The sequence below is a fragment of the Myodes glareolus genome, chromosome 6 (genome assembly GCF_982192425.1).
Source record: "Myodes glareolus chromosome 6, mMyoGla1.1, whole genome shotgun sequence".
Classification (NCBI taxonomy): Eukaryota; Metazoa; Chordata; class Mammalia; order Rodentia; family Cricetidae; genus Myodes; species Myodes glareolus.
This window is the reverse complement of record NC_142031.1, coordinates 10,932,772-10,951,291: the sequence shown is the minus strand read 5'-3', so window position 1 is coordinate 10,951,291 and position 18,520 is coordinate 10,932,772. Positions and strand designations below refer to the sequence as shown.

The 18,520-nt window shown below is 38.9% G+C and overlaps 1 pseudogene; it reads right to left on the bottom strand.

Moving 5' to 3' along the window:
- Nucleotides 1–4,393: 4,393 nt before the first annotated feature.
- LOC148121637 (vomeronasal type-2 receptor 116-like) overlaps nucleotides 4,394–18,520 on the bottom strand; it is a 36,566-nt pseudogene continuing 22,439 nt past the window's right edge.

The window sequence follows — 18,520 nt, the reverse complement described above, 5'->3', positions numbered from 1 at the left end:
AAGGCATGTCTGGTCATTTTAATAGTTTTTTGAAAGGATAATAACTATCAACAAAACTCCAGAGTGTGCAGTCTCAAGAGACTTAGTTGTGTTTTTATTCTGTCAATTGACTATTTTATTAAATTTTTTTTCAGACAATGTATGAGGTAAAAATACAAATATAAAATAGTTGATAATTGTGGGAAAGACATCAATACACAGTTCCAGGCACAACCTAGAACACTGGAAATATTTAATGTAACATCTAAACATAAGTTTTCATATGCTCCCATAAAATCATGTCCTGTTATGTCCCTAGCTATATATCCAACACTCTTCCCAACAAGGTCCGTTCATCACGGAGTCAGTGATTATGGACATGATATATGTTGATTGCTAGTTTTCAACAGGATCTAAAGAAGAGCAACAAAACTGTTCCTCATTTCAGTTATTAAAGAATATCTATTACACTCCACACAGAAGAATTTTCCTGTATTTGTCTCCAACTCTATGTAGTCCATATCATCTAAGGAGAATCCAATGCCCACATTCATTGGTACAATTTCCCACTGAGAATGCATGTTCTCAAAAGAAGCAAACAGGCTAAACCACAGGTCATTCCCACTAGGGATCCAGGAAGGTGACTGAAGATCTGCATTTTCCCCTTTTCTTACAGACCCATATCCTTAGGCTCACATTCAGCTTCACACGGGAACTGTAGAGGGCCTGTTTTGAACTGCATAGAAACTCTGTGCAAGTGAGACTTAAGGTAGCATTCTTACTGATAGGCTTGGCAAACCAAATTTGGGAGGAGGCAAACCTCTCCCATCAATAGAGTGCCTTGCCAATGGTCAGTCCTTGAGAACACAGATGTGCACTGTATTTCAAAGGCTTTGATTAGGTTGTGGTTTGTCCTCTAATGAGGTGCTTTTACATAGTATATTACAACAAGAATTTTTCCCATAACACAGAGCTTTTTGTTTAGATTAGCTAGGGAAAGGGGCTCTTGAAATTATTTGCAACCAAGTTTCTAGTCTATGAAATTATTTTCACGTATTATGGGAACCTAGTTTGAAACATGATTTGAGTATTATAAAAAGAGCACTGGCTTTGCAAAAAAGTATGCAGTTGTATCTCCTGATCTGCATCCCCTGTGTCCTGATCTCTACCCAGGGTCATCCATAACTGAGGAAGTTGGGGAAGGGTCCCCAACAGGAAACAACTTCTTCAGGCTTCTCTAGCCCTTGTGCCATCTCCTGGGGGTCCCCAGGAATCTTCCCCTCCTAGCCACTCTCCTTAGCTTTATCACAGTCCCACAACCCCAAACACATGCCCTGAAAATGCTATACCTACCATGAAAGAAGATAGACTACGTGTAGATCATTAACTCGGTACTCTACCTCCTTATCAGAATACTCCGTTTTATCTGCTGTCTTATAGCAGACCTCCTCTGGTGTCCTCTTTTTACCTTGTATCCTGATTTCAAGGAGACTAAATGAACATATCCTGTTTGAAAACTCTTATCCTTTTCTTTGGAAACACTTCAGACTCCTAGCCTATCCCCGTTCCTAAGTGCCATGTCTAATGCCCAGAAAGAAAATATAGCTGGAACACTCACGATTCACACCAATCAGGGCAACAGAAAATTTCCTACCAGGTACCACACATCCATCACAGTCTCCTAAAAGTCAGAGAAGAAACAAAAACCAAGAAACAAAACAGCCACCCATCAAAGGAAAAAAAAACAGATATCAGAACCTATAGGTGCAATCTTAGTAATCCTAGGTATTTAGACATCTCCTAGAACACAGTGACAACCAGCCAGGGCCATATGTCTCCACTAGTGCTCTGTAACACTACCACTGCAGCCTTTAAATAGTCCAACATAGCAGAAGCCCAATAACAAGACCTTAAAATAGCCTGTATGAATATGATGGGGTTTATTTTTGCTTATGTCAGAAACTGTTTTTTTCAATTTTATTTAGATAATATTCTTTCATTTATTTTACATTTATTTTTCCCCCTCCTCTCTTTTGGTCTCCTCCTTCTGCGCATCTACCCGACTCTCCATCTGTTTCTCCTCCATCTCCATTCAGAAGGAGGCAGGCCTCTCATGGACTTGCACTAAATATGGCATATCAAGTTTAGGCATGATGGAACTCTTCCCCATAATTCCAGGCAGGACAAGGTAATTCAGCATGTAGAACATATTATCAAAAGTCAGCTAAGCAACAGGAATAGGTCCTGCTCTCACTGTTAGAAATTTAATAACAGACCAAGCTACACAATTGTCACACACATGCATGCAGAGGCCAAGATTGGACACATGCAAGCTCTGTAACTGTTGGTATATCATCCATTAGGCTCAGTGAACTCAGGTTAACTATCTCTGTGGGTTCCCCCATCATGACTAACTTGGTTCAGCTAACCCAGTCCTTCTCACTTTCTTCCGTAGGACTCTTAAGATCAGCGCACTGCTTGTCTGTGGACCTCTGCATCTGCTTCCATCAGTTACTGGATAGAGTGTCTCTGAGAGCAGTTAGGGTAGTCTCCAGTCTAATTACAGTAGATAGCCAGTTCTTGCACACTCTCTAGTATTGGTGGGAGTCTTATTTGGGATCATTTTGTGGATTCTTGAAGATCATACTGGCAACAGGATTCTCCCCAACTCCATAATGGTCCCTTCTATCAAGACATCTCTTTCCTTACTCTCGTCCTCCAGGCTGCCTCTAACTTACTTCATACACCCAGTCCAATCAAACAACTCCCTCCATTTCCCATCCTTCCATCCTATAACTCCTGGCCCCCAGGCTACCCAGGAGAAAATTTCTATTTCCCATTCCCAGTGAAATTCATGGAATCCTCTTTGGATCTACCTTATTATCTAGACTCTCTGGGGCTGTGGATTGTAGGTTGGTTTTCCTATACCTTATTCCTAATAACCACCTATGTGTAAACACATACCATGTTTGTCTTTCTGTTCTGGGCTACCTCACTCAGAATGATTTTTTTTCTTGTTCCATCCATTTGTCTGCAAATTTAATTCAGTAAAACACAATCAAGTTGGAAGGACATTAAAGAAACAATCCAAGACCAATAAATGTAAATGAAGTCATTAATTAGTAAAAGGACCCAAAATGAAAAATATCAGAAAGGTAAAACTTTAGGAACTCAAACAGGAAAAACAGAGCTGAGATTACCATCAGAATGCATCATTCCAACTCAGTTTTCACAGGGATCCAAAGAAAAATATTCAGCTTCATATTGATAAACAACAAATAACAGAATAGCTGAAATAATCATGAACAATAAAAGAACTTCTGGAAATATCAGCATTCCTGATTTCAAGTTGTACTAAAATCCTTCACTATTAAAAATATGTTATTGGTATAAACAGAGACAAATCAATCAAATGGAATTCAATTGAAATCCTAGATAGAAATTTATACAGCTATGGGCACCTAGTTTTGATAAGTAAGAAAAGCAGACTTGAAAAAAATATGGAATCTTCAACAAACGGTGATAGTCCAACTCAATGTCTGCATACAGAAGAAAATAAATATATCTATACTGATCATCCTGTATAAAACTCAAGTCCAAATTTATCAAAGCTTTCAAGATAAAACCAGATACACTGAACATGGTAGAAGAGAAAGTGGGAAAGAGCCTCAAAATCATTGGACTAGAAGTAGAATTTCTGGAAAGAAAACACCAATAGTGTAGAGAATAGGACCAGCAATCAATAAATAGGGCTTCATCAAACTGAAAAACTCCTCAAAAGCAACCTAAATAATGGGAAAATATTTTTAGCAACTCAACATCTGACAGAGAACTAATATCCAAAATATATGGAGTACTCAAGAGACTATATATCAAAAATCAAAGATTGTAATTTTAAATGGATCCCAAACTAACTGAATATTCTCAAAAGGAAAACTCAAATTGACTGGAAACACTTAAAAAATGCTTTTTTTGTCTTGTCTCACTGTATATTTTATCGCTGCACAGTGGTTGTTTCTTGGAGTTCTGTACTTTTTTGAAGGGTAATAGAGACATAGTGAATTTGGGAAAAAGAATAGGGATGGGGGATGTGAGTCTTTAGGCTCAATACTCACTGGCTGTCAAAGACTCACATTTACTCAGACATCAATAGAAGGACTTTTAGTTTATTTTAAATCTGATTGTATATTAGAGAAAGAAAAAGTCTTCCATGACACAGTAATATCCAATAGTCAGGCCTTATTAATTAAATGGTTTAATGGAAGATTCCAAGAGATTATGTTCAGATAAGTTGTATGTATGTCAATTCTAGGCATCTTCATTAGAATAAACAGTAAAAGTAATACATACATCTTCCATTGTATCATAACAGGTTTTTTTTTTTTTAAATCAAAACTACAGCTGTCATTTTAATTTAGGAAATGGTAGTTCAGGAAAATGCTTTTTCTTTGAACTTTCTAAGAGAATTTCTTTCTGGTCTTAACAGAATTATATAGCACTTGGGAATAAAGATACACCCCAGCAAGCCTGCACTGGAGGCCAAGATGGAGAAAACCTCCACAGCTACCATGACCTTGCCCTTGGTGCTATGGTAGACAGGAAGAAAGGTGACCCAGACACTGCAGAACACCAACATGCTGAATGTCAGCAACTTGGCTTCATTGAATGTGTCAGGGAGATTCCTGGCCAAGAAAGCCACAACGAAGCTCCCTAATGCAAGGGAGCCATGGTATCCCAAGACACAGTAGAATGCAATAATTGAGCCCTTGTTACATACAATGATGATGTGGCCATGCCCACTCTTGGCATCAATGTCAATAAATGGAGGAGAAACTCCCAGCCAAATTGCACAGAGAATAATTTGGATGAGGCTACAGATGACAATGATGAAGTTGGGTGCCCTAGAAATCAGGAAGCACCTTATCCTTCTTCCGGGGGTTGTGACTCTAAAAGCCAGAAGCACAGTAACTGTTTTGGCCAACACAGTGGAAATAGCTACTGTGAATATCACTCCAAATGTGATTTGCTGAAGGATGCACGTAGCTGCATTGGGATGGCCAATAAAGAGCAAGGGACATAGAAAGCAAAAGATGAGTGAAACAAGCAAGGTGTAGCTGAGATTCTGGTTATTGGCCTTCACAAGTGGAGTGTCATGGTGCTTTATGAAGATCCCAAGAACAATAGATGTGAATGCAGTGAAGCACAAGGCCATTAATGTCAGAGACATCCCCAGGGGGTCTTCATAGGTCAGAGAACTCACAGTTTTGTCAATGCAATGGATCTGTTGTGCTTTGGCATACTGGTTCTCTGGACACTTTACACACTGATCCACATCTGATGGAGAAAGAAAACTATGATTAGTGAATCTTGAGCATTTTTATTGATAAGACATTTCATTTATGTGTGTTGAAATTAGCATTGCAATATGTGCACTTGTGTTGAGGATGACATTGAAAGATAATGCTGCATAGCAATGCTTCCATTTCATGATATTCATTTATTATCTTTTAGTGGAATAAAACCAAAAAATCATTACAATGTCTATTAAATGTGTGTTAATGATGCTGTTTGTCATGCTATAAAGACAGCACAGATGGTTTTAGTAGAAAGACAGGAGATAGAGGATTAGGGAGGGAGAAGGGAACAGAACAAAGGAGAGAAGGAGTTGATATTTGGGCCAGGAAGACAAAACTTCATCTGGATAAAGTAGAAACAGGCATAACCTGTAGAAAAATGGCAATTTATAAATTTATAAATTTTAGGATGAAGTGATAAATTAGATTATGGGGTTAATTAGGACACTCACAAGCGATTTTTGCTAGTTTGACTTTACAATTTTATAGCTGGACATTGATAGTCTCAGGTTGAGGAAGTGAGTGAAAAAGGCAATAGTTCTTCATGGCTAGATTGGGAATGATATTGTCTTAGGTTTTATATTTCTTTGAAGAGAAGTGATGACCATGGCAAATCTTTTAAGGAAAAACATTTAATTGGGTGTCTTATAGTTCAGAAGTTCAGTTCATTATCATCATGTTGGGGTATGGTGGTATGCAGATGAACCTGACATTGTAGGAGCATTGAATTCTACATCTTTATCCATAGACAAAAGAAACTAAACAGACTCACTGTCTGTGTCTTGAGCATATATGAGACCTCAAACTCTGCTTCCACAGAGACACACTTGATCCAATAAGACCATACCTTCTTCAACAAGGCCAAACATCCTAATAGGATCACACCTTGTGATGTCATGGAGAAAAATTTTATTGAAGCTACCATAGTAATCTAATGGTTTATAGCAATGTAAAGGGAATGTGAGAGAAGAACAGGGTTTGTTAGAGATATATCTTCCACGCTTAGAATGGCTATAGTCTTGTCAGAACCATAAATTTGCATTTGTTTACGTGTAAAGTATCAGAAGAGATGGTGAATATGAGGTCAGTTGGATTTATATGGGGTAAGTAGGAGGGGGAAATGAGAAAGGAAGGTTATACAAATAATTTTGATGTTGGGAAATGCAAACATAATCTAATAAATTAAATAAGTATGCCCTTAGCTGTGTCATCATCTGATAGTAAGGCTGGTGTACTCCTCAGTATTGTTCATAACAAGCCGCAACATGACAGATCCCATGAGTGGCAAGCAGTTGAGAGAACTGCTTCCAGGTTGCATCATCACATATGGTGTAGGACAATGGTTTGTATTCTGTCAGTTATATTTTAAGTAAACTCTAATTGGTCAAGAAGGAAGTATAGACTGGACTAGCAGACAGGAAGTAGAGGTAGGTCAATGAGAACAGGAGAATTCTGGTAATAATGAACCCATTCCTCTGAAGTCCTGGCCCAGCCTCAGAAGAAGCATGATGTGACTGCCACGCCAAACAAGGTACTGAGCCATGTGGCTAAAATAGATATGAATAATGGATTAATATAAGTTTTAAGGGTTAATAAGAAGCCTGAGCTAATGGGCTGTAAAAGGAGCTGCTGGGCTGTGTTCCCACTGCCTGGCTCATGGCTAGCTTTACCCAAAATAATTAAATAGAAACTGCATTTTTTTAAACACTGCCTGTCCCATTAGTTTCAGCCTCTTATTGGCTAATTCTCATATCTTGCTTTAACTCATATTTAGTAATCTGTGTAGCACCATGAGGTGGTGGCTTACTGAGAAAGGTCCTAACCTGTGTCTGTCTCGGAGAGGAGAGTCATGGCAACTGCCTGACTCTGCTTTCTTTCTCCCAGAATACAGTTCTGTCTTCCCCGCCTACCTATGTTCTGACCTATCAGGCCAGGCAGTTTTCTTTATTAATTAACCAATGAAAACAACTGATAGATAGAAGACTCTCCTACATCAATGGACCAATCAGTTTATGATTAATGTAGAACTCTGTGTGATTGCTTTGGAACTTAACAATTGTTGGAACCAGGCAGGACAGAAAACTCTGACAACAAATGGCATGCAATGTGGGACTGGAGAAATCTATTTAAAAGCCTAAGAGAGCTTGTGAAGTTATCATAGATAAAAAACAATATGGTTAAACATGGCTTCTTAATAGCAGTATTTTCTCTTGTGGGCTCTGCTTGATAGAGGCAAGCACTATCATTGAAGAGAGGATTCCTGACTCAGCTTTAGCCGCAAAACATAGCATCTCTCTTAAGAGGTCCTGCCACAAAACACTTAAATGATGTTGATGAAAATTTGACCACATGCTTTCTGGTGGTAGCAGGGACCTTGAAATGCCAAAGAGTTGTGGCAATAAACATGGCTACAACTGGTACCTCTGCAATGAGACTGGAAATTCAGAAAGCTAAGGAATGGACCGGATACAGCTGTCAAAGCCATGGCTTTAATCCTCTCCATATTGCTTAGCAAATTAGACTCAAGTGGTCAGAAAAAGAGAGATATATAGTACAGAGAGTTTTAAAGATGAAGAAAACCTCTAAATGTTTTAAAGTGTGTTAAAAATATATGCGAGCTTGGGAGAGAAAAGAAAAAGGTTAAATTCCTTTAAAAAAAGAAAGTCGTTGGGTGTGGTGGTACACACCTTAAATCCCAACACTTAGAAGACAGAGGCAGGCAGGCTTCTATGAGTTCAAGGCATGGTGGCAAATGCCTTTAATCCCAATGTTTGAGAGGCAGAGGCAGGCAGATTTCTGTGACTTCAAGGACAGCCTGGTCTACAGAGTGAGTTCCAGAACAAAGATACACAGAAACCCTGTCTCAAAAAGCCAAAAATTAAAAATAAAAGAAATAGAGTTTAAAATAAAGTCACATAAAGATGAAAAACACACAGAGAAACTGGTTACTGTATGTTATTATGTTCTCTTTGAATTGTTTGAATGCTGAGGAAGGAGCAACAGCTGCTAAAATGTATTTGTTTATAAATGTTGCTAAATTAATCCAAGATTGAAGTCAAAAGGTATGTTTTGGAGAAGTTCTGCTTTTATTTTCATAGAAAATAAAAGGCTATAGATTTATTCTGAGTTAAGAAAAATTAGGTTTGATCAAGGAAGACCACCAAGACCTTTATCATAAAGGGGTACTGAATTTTGTCAAATGCTTTTTCACAATCTAATAAAATCATCATATAGTTTTTTTAATTTCAGTTTATTTATACGATGGATTACATTGATATATTTCCATTTGTTGACAGAGCTCTGCATCTCTGGGATGAAGCCTACTTGATCATAATGGATAATTTTTCTGATGTGTTCTTAAACTCATTTTGTCAGTATTTTATTGAGAATTTTTGTATCAATTGTTCATGAGTGAGACTGGTCTGTAATTCTCTTTCTTGGTTGAATCTTTCTGTGATTTTGGTATCAAGGTAACAGTTGCTTAATAAAAGGAGTTTGGCAATGACTTTTCTGTTTCTACTTTGTGAAACACATTAAGGAGCATAGACATTACTTTCCCTGACTTCAAACTCTATTACAGAGCTACAGTAATGAAAAAAGCTTGGTCTTGGCATAAAAATAGAGATGTTGATCAATGAAATTGAATCGAAGACCCGGATACTAATCCACAAACCTATAAACACCTGATTTTTGACAAAGGAGCTAAAAGAATACAATGGAAGAAAGAAAGGATCTTTAACAAATTGTGCTGGAATAACTGGATATCAACCTGTAAAAGAATGAAAATAGATCCATATATATCACCATGCTCAATATTCAGATCCAAATGGATTAAAGACATCAATATAAATCTGACCACTCTGAACCTGATAGATGAGACATTGGGAAGTAGTCTGCAATACACGGGCACAGGAGACCACTTCCTACATATAGCCCCAGGAGCACAGACAATAAGAGCAATATTGGATAATGGGACCTCCTGAAACTGAGAAGCTTCTGTCATTAAGACAAAAAGGCAACCTACTGAATGAGAGAAGATCTTCACCAATCCCACATCAGAAAAGGCCTGTTCTTCAGAATATATAAAGAACTCAAGAAACTAGACTTTAAAATTCTGAATAACCCAATTAAAAAATGGGGTACTGAACTGAACAGAGAATTCTCAACAGAAAAAGTTCAAATGGCCAAAAGACTCTTAAGGTCTTGTTCAACTTTCTTAGCAATCAGGGAAATACAAATCAAAACAACTTTGAGATACCATCTTACACCTGTCAGAATGGCTGAAATCAAAAAGACCAATGATAACCCATGCTTTAGAGGATGTGGAGTGAGGGGAACATTCATCCATTGTTGGTGGGAATGCAAACTTGTACAGCCACTGTCGCAATCAGTGTGGTGGTTTCTCAGGAAACTGGGAGTCAACCTCCCTCAGGACCCAGCAATTCCTCTCTTGGGAATATACCCAAGAGATGCCCTATCATACTACAAAAGCATTTGTTCAACTATGTTCATAACAGCACTATTTGTAATAGCCAGAACCTGGACACAACCTAGGTAACCCTCAATGGAAGAATGGATAAAGAAAGTATGGCACATATACACATTAGAGTTCTACTCAGTGGAAAAAAAATACATGTTTAATTTCACATGCAAATGGATGGAAATAAAAAACACTTTACTGAGTGAGATAACCTAGACCCAAAAAGATGAATATTGTATGTACTCACTCACTAGTGGTTTCTAGCCATAAACAAAAAACATTGAGCCTATAATTTGTGATCCTAGAGAAGCTAAATAAGAAGGTGAACCCAAAGCAAAACATATATTTATCTTCCTAGATATTGGAAGTAGACAAGGTCGCTGGGCAAAAGTTGGGAACACGATGGTGAAGGTAGGGTTGGGGGAAAGGGCAATGGGGAGAGAGAAGGGAGAAAGGGAGTATTGGGGAGAGCTTGGAGGACTGGGATGGTTGAGATGGAAGAAGGGTGGATATGGGAGAAGGGAAGAAGATATTTTAATTAAGGGAGCCTTTTTAGGGTTGGCAAGAGACTTGGCTCTAGAGGAATTCCCAAGTGTCGAAGGGGATGTCCCTAGCTGGGTCCTTGAGCAGTAGAGGAGAGGGTGCCTGAACTTGCCTTCTCCTATAGACACACTGATGAATATCTTGCATATCACCATAGAACCTTCAGCCGGTAATGGATAGAGATAAAGACAGAGACCTACACTGGAGCACTATACTTAGTTCCCAAGATTCAGATGAAGAGAAGAAGGAAGGAGAACATGAACAAAGAAGTCAGGACCCTGAAGGGTGCTTCCACCCATTGAGATGGTGTGACTGATCTAATGGGAGCTCGCCAAGGCCAGCTGAACTGGGACTGAATGAGCTTGTGATCAGACCGGATGCTCTGAATATGGCTGACAATGAGGACTGACTGAGAAGCCAATGATAATGGCACTGGATAATTCTACTGGATGTACTGGCTTTTTGTGAGCCTATTCTGTTTGGATGCACACCTTCTGAGACCTGGATGAAGTGGGGAGGACCTTAGACTTAACACAGGGCACAGAACCCTAACTTCTTTAGGACTGGAAGGGAGGGGGAGGGAGATTAGAGTGAGAGGGAGAAAAATGGGAGGAGGAAAGGAGGTGGAAATTTTTAATAAATAATAAAAGAAACATTACTAAACATTAAATTACACATTAAACCCATCTTATTCATAGTGGGAGACTTCAGCACCCTTCTCTCACCGATGGAGAGGTCTGTTAGACAGAAACTCAACAGAGGACCAAGGGAACTAACAGATGTTATGACTCAAATGGACTTAACCATAACAAAAAAGAATGTACTTCTTTTCAGCACCTCATAGAACATTATCTAAAATTGACAAACACTTGGTCATAAAAATAATCTCAACAGATACAAAGAAATTTGAATAACTCCTTGTATTATATGGAACCAGTATGTGTTAAAGTTAGAGTTCAGCAGCAGCACAAACAAAAAAGAACATATAAACTTATGGAAATACTCCCAAATGAACCACCACTGTGTCAAAAATAAAATATAGAAAGAAATTAAAGACTTCCTAGAATTCAATAAAAATGAATCCACAACATACCCAAACTAATGGGACACTAGGAAAGTATAAACTAAGAGGAAAGTTCATAGCACTAAGTGCCTACAAAGAAAATTTTGGAAACTTGGTGCTGTGGCAAAGATTCTACTGCAGGGAGATGATGAATTGAGAGCTTTGGCAAGCTGGGAAAACACAGCATGTTACACAGTAAAAAGAGTTATTGTTTTCATGTGACCTTGTTTTCAATGCAGAACTTTTCAGAGTCAGAAACTCAATGAAGATTCTGTGATAGTTCATTGAATGCATCTGTGAAGGTGAAGTCACATTTGTACTTTGAGATGATAGGATTTTTAGATTCCCAAGCTGCGAGACATATGCCATGGAAAGCTACATACTGGGAATGGAACTAGCAAAAGACGGACATGTATAAAATTGTTCAGGAATAGAACTAAGTAAGCTCAGCTTAGTTTATGATCACCCAGCCTTGGTAGAGAACTGGATCCAGACCAGGGATATTTGCAGAGGTAGGACTGAGCCAGTAACCTGGGTCTGAGCAGATCTGAGACAGTGATCTCCACAGGAGCAGGTATAGGGGAGCAACCACTGAGTCAGTGGGCTAGAGCAAGAAACCACTGCAGATCTGTTCATAAATCTGGGACTTTCCAGGGACTAAATCTGAGTCAGGACCCCTGCAGATCTGGGTGTGAGTCTGGGACCTCTAAGGGAGTAGGCATGAGCCAGGACCTATGTGGGTCCCAGGATCAGTCTGGGACCTCTGAGGAACTAGGTAGGACCAGAACATTCTGTGGGTCTGGGAGCTCTGAGAGTGTAGTGCTGAGCCAGGTCTTACTTGGGTTCAGGCATACCCAAGTCTGGGACCTCTTAAGGAGAAGATAGATGGCAGAGACATTTGCAAGTCCAATCCCGAGCCAGGGTCCTCTGCAGAAGCAGATTTACACCAGGGTCATTTACAGAAACAGGTCTGAGTTGGCAGCCTAGGCAAAAGCAAGCCTGAGTTAACAAATGATATGGGAGAGCAGAAAACACCAGAAGTGCTGAGTGACCTCCAGGAACAACAAGTGACCAATGGGGTAACTAGATCCATGGCTCTGACTGTATCACAAGGAACAACCATCTGAGCCTTGGATCCCCTGGCACCTAGATTAATGACCAGAGTCACAGATAGTCACAACCATACCAATTAGAGGAAAAGATGATTAGACAAGGTAAGAACACATGCAACATTGCAAGTGGTGTACGAGGGTGTTCTTTTTATGTGTTGCTTTCATTGGTTGAATAAAGAAAACTGCCTTGGCTTTTTGAGAGGGCAACTCTCAGATGGGCATGGTAGAGAGAAGAGAATTCTGGGAGGAAAAAGGGAGTGTGGCAGATGCCATTACTCTCCTCTCTGAGAGGGACACTGGTTAGACTAAAGCTGGTAAGCCACAGTCAAGTGGCAATACATATTAATGGTGATGGGTTAAACTAATATGTGAGAGTTAGCCAATTAGAGGCTTGATATAATGGGCCAAGCAGTATTTAAATTAATACAATTTCCATGTGGTTATTTCAGGGGTTAAGCTAGCCTGGCACCTGGAATGCAGCCCCGCCACTCCTCCTACACACAAGGAGAAATACAACACCAGTAAAATCTAGAGCCCCTTCAACAGCAAGACTTGGTTTACCAAATATAGATGAAGCAGAAGAAAATGAAGAAAAAAATAACTTCAGGAGAATGTTTGAAACACATGAAGAGGAAATGAGATATTCCCTCAAAAAAATGGAGGAAAAGATAGAAAAAAAATTGGAAGATATTAACAAATATATTAAGGAAACCAAAAAAAGTAATCAAACACATGTAAGAAACTATTCAAGACTTGAAAACTGATATAAAGACAGTAAAGAAAACACAAGCCAAGGGAATTATAGAACAGAAATCATGAGAAAATGATCAGGAACCACAAATGCAAGCATAAACAGCAGAATACAAGAGATGGAGGAGAGAATCTCAAGCACTGACAATACAATAGAGGAAATAGGCTCATCAGTCAAAGAAAACATCAAATATAACAATAGCTTAACCCAAATTATCCAGAAAATGAGGGACACCATGAAAAGACCAAACCTAAGAATTATAGGTATAGAAGAAGGAGAAGTTCAACTCAAAAGCACAGAAAATATATTTAACAAAATCTTAGAAGAAAACTTTCCCAACCTAAAGAAAGATATGCCTATGAAGATGCAAAAGGTGAAGAGAAAACCAAATAGTCTGGATAATAAAAAAAAATCCCATTGGCACATAAAAATCAGACTACTAAACATACAGAATAAAGAAATAATATTATGAGCTACAAAGGAAAAAGGCCAAGTAACATATAAAGACAGACCTATCAAAATCACACCTGACTTCTTATTGGAGACAATGAAAGCCAAAAGGTCGGGTGAAGGATTATGCAGACATTAAGAGACCACGGATGTCAGCCCAGACTACTATGCCCAGCAAAAGTATCAATCACCATAGAAGGACAAAACAAGATATTCCATGACAAAACCAGATTTACCCAATACCTAGCCACAAAACCAGCCCTATACAAAGTGTTAGAAGCAAAACTATCCAAGGAAGTTAGCTACATCAAAAACAAAAAGAAAAACAAAAAACACTGACAATTGATGATCTCATAGCAACAAATCCCAAAGAAGGGAAAAACACACAAATTAACATCACCAATAATGAAAACTAAATTAAAGAACAGAGCAATCACTGGTTATTAATATCCCTTAATATACATAGACACAACTAACATATAAAAGGACACAGGGTAAAAGATTGGATACAAAAACAGAGTCTATCCATCTGGTCTACACAAGAAACACACCTAAACCTCAAAGACAGACATCGCCCCTGAGTAAAGAGTTGGGAAAAATTTTCAATCAGATGAACCTAAGAAACAAGCTGGTGTAGGTATCTAATATATAACAAAATAGACTTCAAACAAAAATAAATCAAAAGAGATCAAGAAGAATATTTCATATTTGTTAGATCCTCCTGGAAATTGGAAGCAGACAAGATTAATGGACAAAAGTTGGGAACGTGACAGTGGGGGTAAGGATGGAGTTGGGGGAAGGGAAAGACTGGTGAGAGCTTGAGGGGAATGGGAGGGTGGAGATGGAGGAAGGGCAGAAATAGGAGCAGGGAAGAAGATATCTACATTAAGGGAGCCATTTTAGGGTTGGCAAGAGACCTGGCTCCAGAGGGTATCTCAGGTGTCCACGGGGATATCCCTAGCTAGGTCCTTGGGCAGCAGAGGAGAGGGTGCCTGAACTATCCTTGTCCCACTATCACACTGATGATTGTCTCAAATATCACCATAGAATCTTTGTCCAGTGATGGATGGAGATAGAGACAGAGACCCTCATAAGAGCACTGGTCTGAGCTCCCAAGGTCCAGGTGAAGGGCAGAAGGAGGGAGAAGACAAATGAGGAGGTAAGGACCATGAGGGGTTGTTCCACCCACTGAGACAGTGTGCCTGTTCTAATGGGAGCTCACCAAATCTAGCTGGATCGAGACTGAATGAGAATGTGATCAAACCGGACTCTCTGATTGTGGCTGACAATAGGGGCTGACTGAGCAGTCATTGATAACAGCATGTACTGACTTTTTGGGACCCTAGTCTATTTGGATGCACAGCTTCCTAGGCCTGGATGTAGTGGAGAGGGCCTTGGATTTTCCACAGGGCAGGGTTACCTGCACTCTCTCAAGTAGGGAGGGGGAGGGAAGGGGGTAAATGGGGGAGACAGAGGGGAATGGGAAGAGGGGAGGAAGTGTATATTTTTGAATAGAAAAATTCAAAAAAAGAACCTAGAGCTAAAGGGTCAAGCAGTGATTTAATTAAATATTCAGGTATAAGCTAGCCAGGCTGCCAGGATGAACAAGCCACTCTTTGCCCTGGAACAACCAATACTCCTTAACCTGTTCTGAACAATTGAAACAGAAGGAATATGTAAATTTTTATTAGGCCACAGTTACCATGATAGCCAAGCCAGAAAAGATGCAAGAAAGAAATAGAATTAGAGATTGAACTCCTTCATGAACATTGTTGCAAAAATTCTCAATAAATTACTGGTGAAATGAATCCAAGGACACATAAAAAGAAATGATCCACTATGACCAAGTAAGTTTCATCCCAAAGATGCGGGGTTGGTTCACAGATTTTCTTTTGTTGGAAGTCTGTCAATGTAATCCACCAAAAAAACAGACTTGAAGAAAACTCCCACATGATCATCACATTAGATTCCAGAAAAGGTTTTGATGAATTTCAACAGTTTTTCATGATAACGGATCTGGAAGATCAGGTGTAGATGTTTCTTCCTGCCCGGTCTCATAGCCATTCATTCCAAATACACACAGAGTCTTATATTAATCATAAACTGGTAAAGTATTAACTCATGTTTACTATTAACTATCTCTTAAAACTTAAATTAACCCATAATTCTTATCTATGTTTACCCATGTGGCTGAGTACCTTACTCAGTGGAACATTCTCATCTTCCTCAGCATCTGACTGGTGACTGCAAACTGAGCCTTTCCTATTCCCAGAATTTTCCTAGTCTGGTCACCCTACCTACACTTCCTGCCTGACTGGCTACTGGCCAATTAGTGTTTTTGTACATCACTACAAGTGACAATCTTTACAGGGTACAAGAGAATTATTCCAAGCAGTCTGGGATACGAGGAACATACCTAAACATCATAAAGACAATAAAAGCAAGCTAGAAGTCAACAGTAAATTAAATAAAGAGAAATTCAAAGTAATTCCACTAAAAAAAGAAACAAAACAAGTCTGTCTATTCTTTCTATATCTTTTTAATATAATGCTTCTTCTATATAGCACAATAAGACAACAAATAAGACAAAAAAAGAGATCAAAGGGAGCCAGGCAGTGGTGGCACATTTTTAATCCCAGCACTTGGGAGGCAGAAGCACACAGATCTCTGTGAGTTCAAGGCCAGCCTGGTCGACAAGAGCTAGTTCCAGGACAGACTCCAAAGCCACAAGAAACCCTGTCTTGAAAAATCAACAAAAAAAGAGATCAAAGACATACAAATTGGAACAAAAGAAGTCAAATTTTTGCAGTTTACAGATGATACGATATAACATGAGGGCCGTCTTAGCCCCGTATTGGGTGCCAATTGTAAAAGCAGTGGTGGGCTGAATTCCTGCTGCCCAGCTCCCCCACAGACCATTAGCTCCAGTCTCTTACTGGCTAACTCTCACATTTTGATTAACCCATTTCTATTAATATGTATCGCCACTTGACTGTGGCTTACCAGCATGAGTCTAACCACCATCCATCCTGGGTAGGAGAAGCATGGCATCTGCCTGACTCTCCTTTCTTCCTCCCAGCATTCTGTTCTGTCTTCCCCACATACCTATGTTCTGACCTACCAGGTCAAGCACTTTTCTTTATTAATTAGCCAACAAAAGCAACAGATAGATAGAAGACCCTCCTACATCAATACAATAGTACATATAAGTGACCACAAAAATTATATCACGGAACTCCTACATCTGATAAGACCTTAAGTAATCTGGCTGGATAGAAGATTAACTGAAAAGGATTAGTTTTATAAAATGATAAATTGCGGAGAACTAAATCAGAGAAACAACACTCTTTACAATAGATACAAATAATGTAAAGTATCATGGGATAGCTCAAATCGAATGAAAGACTTGTATGATAAGAATTTTAAGTCTTTGAAAGAAGATGTTGGATAAGACATCAGAAAATAGATCTCCCATGTTCATGGATTGGTAGGATTAATATAGTAAAAATTGAAATCTTACCAAAAGCAATCTATAGACTCAATTCATTTCTGTCAAAATTCCAACATAATTCTTTACAGACCTTGAACAAACAATACTCAACTTCATATGGAAAAGAAAAAAACCCCATACAGCTGAAATAATACTGTAAAAGCACTTCCGGAGGTGTCACCATCCCTGATTTCAAGATCTACTATAGAACTATAGTAATAACAGTTTGGTTTGGCATAAAAACAGAAAAAGGGATGAATGGAATTCAATGAAAGACCCTGACATAAATCTATATACCTATAAACACCTGATTTTTGACAAAAAAGCCAAAATCATACAACATCAACAAAAGAGAAAGCATCATCAACAAGTAATACTGGCAAAACTTGTATTGACAAGTAGAAGAATGCAAATAGATATATATCTATTGCCCTGAACAAAACTCAAAGTCCAAGTCTATCAAAGATCTCAATATAAGTCCAATTGTACTAAAGCTGATAGGAAGGAAAGTAGAATGTAGCCTTGAACACATGGACACAGAGGACTACTTCCTGAATATAACACTAGCAGCACAAACATTGAGACCAACAATTAATAAATGGAACCTCTGAAAACAGAAATGTTTCTGTAAGCAAAAGTCACTGTCAGTAAGACAAAATGGCAGTGTACAGAAACCAGGTGAAGATAGGGAAGAGGGATTATATGAGTGAGGGGAGTGCTGTGGAACAAGGGTCTGTACCTTGTCTATTATATTTTAAATAAATACTGTTTGGCCAGTAGCCAGGCAGAAAGCAAAGGTGGGGTGCAGAAAGTAGAGACGTGGCAATAAGAATTCAGGGAAGAAAGAAATCTGAGTCTGGAGTTGTGACCTAATCACAGAGCAAGCAAGATGCGACTGTTTTGCCGAAAAAGGCACTAAGCCACATGACTAACATAGACAAAAATAATGGGTTAATATAAGTTATAAGAATTAGTTAATAAGAATGGCCTTATATACTGGGCCAATCAGTTTATAGATAATATAGACCTCTGTGTTGGGAATTAATGACACAGAGAACTGGACAGGACAGAAACCTCAGTCAACAGGGGAGGCTGAAGATCATGACAGGGAAATCCACAGAAATAGCTGACCTGAGCACAAGAGAGCTCATAGAATCTGTACCAACACCTAGGGAGCTGGCATAGGATTCTCCTAGGCCTTCTGCATGTGTTTAACAGTTGTGTAGGATAGTCTGTTAATGGGATTCCTAGCAGTAGAACCAGGATCTATTCATGGCACATGAACTGGCCTTTTGGGA